General features: G+C 29.6%; 1 long non-coding RNA gene across 1 annotated transcript; it reads left to right on the top strand.

Moving 5' to 3' along the window:
- Positions 1–59: 59 nt before the first annotated feature.
- LOC107882781 lies at positions 60–2,735 on the top strand. Its single transcript, XR_003840087.1, has 5 exons — positions 60–199; positions 256–2,138; positions 2,196–2,322; positions 2,382–2,557; positions 2,627–2,735. It is a non-coding gene; the product is annotated as an uncharacterized LOC107882781 (long non-coding RNA).
- Positions 2,736–10,377: the final 7,642 nt, after the last annotated feature.

The following is a 10,377-nucleotide window of genomic DNA, read 5'->3' as shown; positions in this document are numbered from 1 at the left end:
CTAAGCGGCTCGGCAGTAAATGTCTCGTTTCCAGTCCAGTGTAGTAGTCCGTGGTCGTTTCTATAGTATTCTATGGTACGAGATAACATAATTTTAACAGTACGAGATAACACGATGTCAACAAAACGAGATAACGTGATGGACGAATTTTTCAACAACGCAGATGTCTACGAAGATCTTGGATTCTGTAAAAAGGAAGGTTAGTAATTTAATATTTATAAACGCGGTATAGACTAATTAGGTTTTTTTTTTAAGATACATACACTATGCTCGATAATGGGAAACGTGTTTCCAGTGCCAACACTAAATCTGCTGTTAGGGCGAAAAAAATACGCTTGAATCTCGTAAAGTCTCCCGGGCTTACTCTAATATCGAAATCATCAAACAATACTATCACCTGGTATTATGTAAAAAATATTTACAATATTCAAAACTATATCTACTTCCTTGATTCGATTAAATCCGAACTATTCAATTTACTAAAATCAATTGGGAGTAAAAATCCGATCAAGTTTAATTTAAAGCTTGAGGTAACATATAATATACCAAATGTCGAATATTCGTCGGAAAACCGTGCTTTTAAAACTTCGGATAAGGCGATTTTTTGTGATACCGAAGTACAGGAAATTGTTAAAGAGGCATTTGCTAAATTAATGAAATAACAAGACGAGTATGCAAGCAAGGGTAGTGGGTTCACATTACAATGTATAGACGGTTTAATGTTAGGTTTATATAAATATACACCTATGGGCGGCTCATCCTACATACAACTACCAAATGCAATAGAAAATAAAAGAGCTACGATTAACCCTCAAAACTTAGACATGCAATGCTTCAAATGGGCAATCCTCGCAAAACATGTTACAGGAGAAAATAAATCTCGTGTCAGCGATAATTATATAAAACACGAAAAAAAATATAATTTTGTAGATATATCGTTCCCAACACCACTACATCAGGTCAAAATTTTTGAAAAAAATAATCCAAACGTGTCTGTCAATGTTTACGGTATCGATATGAAATCGGCTGAACAACGAAAAACATATGAATTATGTAATAATTGTAACTTATGTAAGACCAAGTTTTCTCGAGAAAATCATAAAGTGGCCGACCATTGTCATTTATCGGGAAAATTTAGACAATCATTATGCAATACGTGCAATCTTAAACTTCAAACACCCAACTTCGTACCAGTATTTTTTCATAATTTATCAAATTATGATGCACATTTTATCGTTACTCGTCTTGGTCATGACACAAACTCTATATCGGTAATACCAAACAGCGAAGAAAAGTTTATCACATTTTCAACTCCTTCACATTAAGATTTATCGACCCACTAAGATTTATGGCCTCAAGTTTATCAACACTTGCAAAAAATTTAATTACACCAGGATTTGAAAAGTTTAGAGACAGCGCAAAAAACTTTTCTACACAGGATAACCCGTACGACTATACAGACGATTGGGATAAGCTCGATGAAACCAGTTTACTGGCAGAAAAAGATTTTTACAGTTCATTGGAAGAATCACATATAAAACATGAGGATTTTGAACATGCAAATACAGTTTGAAACCATTTCACCTGCCAAACACTCGGGGAATACTCGGATCTTTATTTAAAAATCTATGTGCTGCTGTTGACTGATGTGTTTGAACATTTCCGAGACCTCTATTTGACCATTAACCATTTGGATCCTTCATTCTACTACACGGCACCAGGATTTAGCTTTGACTGTAAGATGAAATACACGGGTCAACGTCTCGAATTGATTTATGATTATGACATGTTGTTAATGATTGAAAAAGGTAAAATGATTATTTATTTTTTTAAATGTGAAATATTTCGCAATGTCACAGTTCATGCCACACAGAGGATTTAAGTGGGTTTTACCCAAAGTAGAGGGGTTAAATGATTTGGACGACACATCACCAATCGGGCGGATGTACGAGGTTGATATATTATATCCAAAAGAACTTCATGACAAGCATAATGACATATCTTTCCTACTGAAAAACGATATTCTGCCTGGCTCAAAAGTTGAAAAACTTATGGCAACACTCCATTCAAAGAAAAACTATGTGATTCATTATCGGAACCTACAGCAGGCCATTAAAAACGGACTCGTTGTGGAAAAAGTACCATATTTATTTATTTAATTTATTTAATTTATAACATATTTTGTCTTATAATAGGTTCACAGTTCAGTTTAATTAGTCAGACTGGTTTAAGAAATTCATAGAATTAAACACCGAGATGTGAAAAAAAGATAGTAAGACTTCGAAAAGGACTTTTTCAAACTTTTAAACAACGCTGTTTTCGGTATATTTATTATATATTTTTTTTAAATTATTTTACTGACATTTTCTACAACGTTAAAGGGAAAAACATGGAATCTTTACGTAAACGTTTGAAGATGGAGCTTGTTTGTAGTGAAAAACGTTTGCAAAAACTTATAAATCTTACAACATTCAAACACTGTACTACGTACGACGAGACTCTCGATGCGGTATCATTGGAAAATAAAATTATCAAGTTCTGCAAGCCTATTTATATAGTTAAATATATATATATAATTAATTTACTATTATCAACCATATTTTAGTTTGTTTTTAATTTTCAACAGGTTTTGCAGTGTTGGAAATTTCTAAGACCGTCATGTACGATTATCATTATAACGTTATGCAAGCCCATTATGGAGATAAAATTAACCTCATGTATACTGATACAGGTAAATGTTTTCTAACTAAACTAATTTTCATATTATGAATCTCAGTTGCGTTTTGCACACCGTTCAAGCAGCACGTATGTTTCGTTTTCCGCAGTTCGCGAAATAGTGCTGGTTAAGTTATTACAATTCGTTTTTTGTGTTAATATTTACAATGCAAGCCACGGCCTCTCGGACGGATAGTAAGTTTTTTTAAGCAAATTTATTTTAAGTGGGTCATACTCAAAAGGCCGAATTGCACAATGTATGACAATATAGACGACGGTTCAATTCCGCGGCATAATATATCAGTAGATGTTAGTATTAAGACACAAATACAAAGAGACAACGGGACCTTGAAAAGTATTTTAACAGAACTGTGGCTAACACTAAGCGGCCCGGCCCCCGTCACCCGCCTCCCTTGACGTTTCCAGTCCAGTGTAGTAGTCCGTGGAAACGACACTCCCCCCACCACTTCACTTTTTTTCATTTTGGCAGCGGACTGATTGATGTTGACATGTTGTAAGCATAGCGGGAGAACATGAAGTTATAAACAGTCGGTTGCTCTATTATCACTGCAAACTGCGGATATCACTCATCACTTGCATGATATTACCACAGATATAAAATACTAGATAGCTAACAAGCACGGACTACTCGGACTAGTAGTAGTCCGTGCTAACAAGACATCGAACATTGAAGTTATCCGCCATATGCGTGTAGGTCAATGTTTACATAATTATCTTATGAATAAGACATGATAACAATCTGATGGTCAAAATACTTTTATATCTGACGATGGAATATTGAATAAGGATAATATTATGTGTTGTCAGTAAAAACCATTGCAATAAAAATATATATTTTTTATATTTTTTTAATATTTTATAAAAAAATTTTATTCTGTGCGAATAATATCATGTTATCATACAGTATTGATATGATAATTATGTAAACATTGACCCACACGCATATGGTGGCTGACTTCAACATCGATTATCCTAATGTAGACAAGTTAGCTATCTAGTATTTTATATCTGTGGATATTACTCGCTATTCGTTGAATTGTTTTGAGCTTATTACATTTTAAAATTCGAATTATTCGATATTAAGTTTGTTTTTTATTGTAATTGTAAGTTGTAATTTGTATTAAGTATTTTGATTTCAACTGACTTGTACTTGAAATGCCTAACGTGTGTTGTTTCTGTAAAAAAACACAAGGTTCCCTTGATCATGCTGTATCTTTCCATCGATTTCCCAAAGATCCAATTCAGTAAGTACATATTTAAAGTTTATTTTTTCAACCATTTAGAATGATAATTAAAAAAACTATTTGTGTTAAGAGTTAAATTTATGTAGTGTTTGTACTTATATTATAATTTTTGTAGTATAATTTTATTGATTAAAATTTATAGTATATAAATGGAAGCTATGTGATTTACTATTCAAGTTTTTATTTATCTTGTATATCTATATTAACCATTTAACTGAACCATTACTATAAAAGATTATTGTATATTTTAATATTCATTATAATTATAGGCGTAATATTTGGCTTCAAAATTGTAAATTGGAAGATACAGCTAGAATTGAACACAAGACCTTATGCTCTGACCACTTCAATTCATCCTGTTATATTAGTAATACTAATAGGTTGCTAAAAAATGCGGTACCCACAATTTTTCCTGGTGGAGCAGAACATCTGATGCCTGAAGTTGTTGAGACTTTAGATCAACCGGCAGAAAGTAAATTCTCAATAAACGATATTTTTATTAAAAAAAAATAAATATTTTACAATACCACCATCCGCATTATGACTAAAACAACCAACTTTTCTCAAATTATTGACTATTTTAATTTTTAAACTGTAAAATAGAATATCAATTAATAATTTTGTTGTTTATTTTAGACTTGATCTCTAGTCCACTTACAATTTTTCAACCAGTCAGATTATTTTCCGAATCACCATCTATCAATACGCCTTCGTACTCAGCAAGCTGTTCAACACCTGTCTCAGATGATTATAGCTATAGTTCAGATTCTTCAATTTCAACACAAACTGAAAGATGTTTGACCAAAAACACTCCAAGAAAAATGAAACTAAAAGGGAAACTTGCAGATACAGAATCAAAATTAAAAAAAACTGTAAGAGAGCGCGATAACCTTAAGGTAATTAATTATAATTTACAGCAAAGACTTAATGCGACACCGACATTATCAAACTTTGAAGAAATGTGCGACAAATTTTTTAATATTAAGTCAATGTCTGATTTTGTCAAAAATCAAGCTCGTTTATGTTCTACATCAAGTGAAGGAAGAAGGTACACGGAAAAAGACAAGCAATTTGCTTTAATGATACATTTTTATGGACCCAAGGTTTACAGATTCCTTAAAAAAACGTGGTGTTTACCGAGCGTCAGAACGTTACAAAGGATTACTGAAAAATGGGAAATTGGCGTTGGAATCAGTGATTTTGTTTTAAATGTACTGTCTTTGAAAGGACAAACTATGAATGTCAAAGGAAAGGAATGTGTTCTATGTGCAGACGAAATGTCATTAAAATCATTTCTTTATTATAATTATTCTAAAGATGAAATAATTGGATTACACGAAGAAGAGACTCATAAAATATGTGACATTGCAAAAACGGTTTTGGTACTAATGATAAGAGGCTTACATGATTCCTGGAAACAGCCTTTAGGATATTTTTTTGTTGGTACATCCTGCAATAGTTTATCATTGAAAAACATAATTTTTAATTGTGTATCAAAATTAAGTAGTATTTCTTTCAATGTCAAGGTTATGATTTCAGATATGGGTGCAAATTTTAAGTCATTCTCTGACAGTGTAGGTGTAACACCTGAACATCCTTACTTTAATGTTGGATCTCAGGAAGTTATTTATATGTTTGATCCTCCTCACTTGCTTAAATCGACAAGAAATAACTTTTTTAAATACAGATTTGTATCTGATGATAAGATTATTGAAAGCAAACATCTAAAATCATTTTATGAAGCTGATAATCAACGCACTCACCGCCTGGCACCTAAATTAACGGACTCACATATTAATCCAGGCCCATTTCAAAAAATGAAGGTCAAGTATGCTGCACAAATTTTTAGTAAAACAGTTACCAGTGGTATGAGTGTGTGTATAACAGATAAATCACTTCCACCTGAATCTAAGGATACAATTTTATTCATAGATTCAATGGATAATTTGTTTGATATCTTCAATTCAAGGCCTACTTCAAATTATAATGAATCAGACATTGAATTGGAAGATGAGCCAACTGGTCTAAAACGTTTTTGTTTTCCCTATGATGGTTCTTCCTATCAGAATAATTTCTTACTTTCTATGTTCAATTTCTTCAAAAACTTGAAAATTCAGAAGTATAATGTTGTAAGACACCAGTGGGTGGATGTTGTGAAGAGTTACAACATACAATTTTTAAAAGGTTGGATGGTTTCAATTGCTGGTCTCATACGCTTGTATACAAATTTATCTTTAAATTATGATGATTTGAAGTTATTTACTAGAAGGTTAAATCAAGATTGCCTAGAAAATTTGTTTGGCACTATTCGTATTCAAAATGGTAATTGCATAAATCCAACAACTATACAGTTCCAACGTTCTTTCAAAAAATTATTTTGTTTAAGTTATTTTGAATACAATGATGGAGCAAATTGTATAGAAGATTTAGATAGCGTTTTAACCAATATGAATAATACACCAGCAGAACAGTTGAAAATAATTTTTCCTGAGAAAAAATGCGTTGTTCAAATAAATAAGTTAAGCGTTGATGGTAGACATTATAGGTCTTTGGCGTTGCCAGAAAAAAATGCAATTATATACATATGTGGTTATTTAATAAGTAAATGCTTAAAAATTCATTCTTGTGATTCATGTTTGGAATATGCTCGATCTACAACAGAACTTTCCAGTGAACACTTTTTCACCTACTTTAAGTCACATCAACAGGATTCAACTTCAATATTTTCTTCATTAATGACTCCAGATTCAAATTTTTGCCAGTATGTGTATGAATTGGACCAAATATTCACTAATAACTTTCAACAATTGTTGCCATTACCAAAAGTTGGAGAAAAAATTAAAAATTTGATGAGTTTTGTATATTTTGAGCATAATTGTCCTCAGTTTCCCAAAGATTATTTATTGAATTTATTTATTAGATTCAGAATTTATACCACTTTAAGCAGAACCAACAGATCTCTTAAAGGCCCTAAGCCTAAAAACAGAAAACTCCAAATTTTGTGTAATTTATAAATTATATTATATGTATAATGTAATGTATTTTTAAATGTGATACTTGTGTAAACTAAACTTCTTAGTCTCTAAGATCATGATTTAATATTATTATTATTTATGTGTATTTTTATTATTATTTTGTGTAAATAATCATATATTTATATTCAAAAATCTATTTCTATTTTGGATATTTATTTTTATTATTCAACCTTGACAACTCCTTTTTCTTTATGTATTAATAAAATATTATCATAGTATTCTATGATATTATTCTTGATAAATTAACTAGGTGTGTTATAAATTAAAACATGATTTTCAACAAAAAATAATTACACATTAAAATGGTCCTTAAAAATGTATATTTTTTTTTATTGATCAAAATAACATTGACAGTAAAGGCCATTAGTTAATAAAATTATATTTTATAATGTAAATATTGTATTGTACTTTCTTTTCTTGATATCCCATTAAATAGACAAACTAAAGTTATTCAAATTATTTTGAATGGCGGGAAATTATATAGATAGGTTTGATAATATTCTATGGTTGATGTTGTGAACACAGCGGGAGAACATGAAGTTATGCACCTTATCAAATTGATTCAGGCAGAACAAAGGATTTCGGGAGAGTGTCGTTTCTATAGTATTCTATGTTATATACATAGAGTATATAGAGGCGCCCTAATTGAAATAATATGATGCGGAAATGGAAACAAAACAGTGTGGGCAAACTATAGAAAATATTTTATTGTATGTGAACTATAATACAATATTTATTGTAATTTATTTAGAGTACTCATTATTAACCTTTATTAAATTTATAATATTACTTTTGAGCTATAATAATTAAAATAATAATAAAACGGATCATTTTTATATGTATCTATTATACCTATAAATTATCAGTTAGTAATAATTGTATTAAATAATTATTTATTTGGATGTTATACATTTTTATATGGAATAGATTATTAATATTTAGAAGTTAGAACTGAAGTCCATCAGTATATAAAAAAAATAATACCTAGTGTTTACACAACCACCAACCAATAACACAACAGAACTAGTTGGATAAGTAAGAATTAAAAAAAATAAATATGGAATAGGTAGGTATTACAAATAATAATAATATAAAATATAAAATATACAAATAATAATAATGCACATAAAATGTATATTAAATAATAAATATTATATATAGGTAGAACAAATAATAAAATTATAATAGTTATGATAATCAATACATATTATTATATTATTATATTGTATACAATTATTTTATTAAAAAAGGCAAATAATATTATTGCCCTTTAAACAAAATCATTTTATTGTACCAGTGCCTTAAAGATAAATTTTCACTTGTTTTTTTACAGTTATATTTTATTTTTATATCACAATAAACAGAAATTACTGATTTTATTAAAAGAATAAGGTGACTAGATAAAGGCTCGTTGTCATATTGATGATTTAATAAAGTTTTGAAAGGGGTATTAGTTGTAAAAGAAGATAATGTTTTGCTAATAATTTGAAGTTTACTATGATCTGGAAATTGTTTCATTATATTTTCTGTTTTTAAACATATAATAATAACATCATCAGAAGGGTAATATAATTTGTCTCCACGATCTTTAAGAGCTATAAGAGAGTTTAAATGACAATGTTTAGATCCTACCAGTACAGTAGCACACATTTCACACTTTATTTGTATAAGTAACTTTTTTACAACAAACCCAGAAATATAAATAACACACTCATTAACAAATTGATTGGAATTTAAGTGGTTATTAGTATATAAATAATCATGATCTAAAATATTAATATCATCATTAGTTTCAGGTTTTAAATGTTCATCATATGTTCCATCAAATGTTGTATCATTTATTAGATCTATGGGATTCTTGTGAGAAGTAGAAACACAATTTATAATATTATAATCATAATATTCTCAACGGGAATACAATTTCCCAAAGCACCGTCACGAACTTCAGACCTTATTAAAATTTTTTTAAATGCACTTTTAAATTGTCTAGCAGTTGGGTTGTTGTTACAACCACCAAGAGATCTTATAGATCCAAAAAAAATTTCCAAATGGTCCTGACTCAATCTGTACATTGGTAAACTTTGAATACAGTTATTATCTATCAACTGTGTTTTTAAATTCATTAAACTATTAAAGCATATTAAGAAACCCAGAAAACCAGTTTTTCTTTGTGAATTTAAAAGAAGTTCTCCATTTGGATATTTTAAACCTTCAAAATATGAAAAAATATAGTTTTTTAAATCTACAATTTCACTATAGTTTAATGTACAAAGAGCTTTTTTTTTACCAGTAGACTTGACATTTCTTGAATTAAGTATATCAAAAGCATCGTTAATAATTCTTATAAAACGTATAGTACCATCACAATTTTCAAAATCTTTTAAATTCAAATTGTTCTTACAGAAAAATAATGCATCAGCAACTGATTTACTTAAAAGTTGAGTAGCCAATTTTACTTTCATTTTCATTTTAGAAAAAAAGACGTGCTGATTTTTTAACTTGTTGGCCAAATGGAAATGTTCTGTTTCTTGAAGTATTAAAAGTTTTTCAATAAAAACAAAATCAATTTTTTTTCCTTCGAAATCAATAAAAACTCTTTTTTCTCCAAATGTGTTTCTGATTAGTTTGATCATGTGAGCAGGATCTGGTATTATATTTATTGGTAAATGAGTTGGTAATTTAAAATTAGTCTTTAAGCTAGATATTCTTAGATCACAACCAAAGTTTTTGACCATTGTCATGTTTGAAGGGCAGCCATCAAATGTAAGACTAACAACTTTAATACCAGTTGAATGAATCTGCTCTAGGCATTGTTCAACAAGATTACCTTTTTGCATACTTGATAAATGATCACATAAAAAATAAGCAACAGGTAACTTCCATGATTCAGTTATAGAAACTAATAATAAAACCAAACATTCTGTTGCCATTTCTAAACTTTCATTATTCAATTGTGCACCAAAGTCTACATATCCATGGTATTTATAGCCATCCCATTCGACATGTTTTCTTATTGCTACTTCGTCCATTATCAATGCACAGTAAACTGGGTTAGTTGTATTATCACATTTTAACTTCAATGTATTTAATGCTTCTACACAGATGCCTGGTTCAGCATTAACACTTGCATACCACTTAGAAAGTGTTCGTGGATGGGGTAAAACTGAGTTAAATTGTTCTCTTATAAATGAGTATGCACGAGGCGAAAAAAAGTGTAATGATATAGAAAATCGTCTCAAGTCAGAACTATATTTTCGTGTCAATTTTTTATTGTTGTATTTTTTATCTAACCGTTGGATTAAGTCTTTATTTTTACCAAAAGAATCAAATAATACATTACCTTCATACTTGCTGTAATAAAT

Source organism: Acyrthosiphon pisum, unplaced genomic scaffold, assembly GCF_005508785.2.
Source record: "Acyrthosiphon pisum isolate AL4f unplaced genomic scaffold, pea_aphid_22Mar2018_4r6ur Scaffold_21113;HRSCAF=23060, whole genome shotgun sequence".
In the NCBI taxonomy this organism is placed as follows: Eukaryota; Metazoa; Arthropoda; class Insecta; order Hemiptera; family Aphididae; genus Acyrthosiphon; species Acyrthosiphon pisum.
Note: the sequence above shows the minus strand (reverse complement) of the source record. Positions and strands in the feature narration are given on the sequence as shown.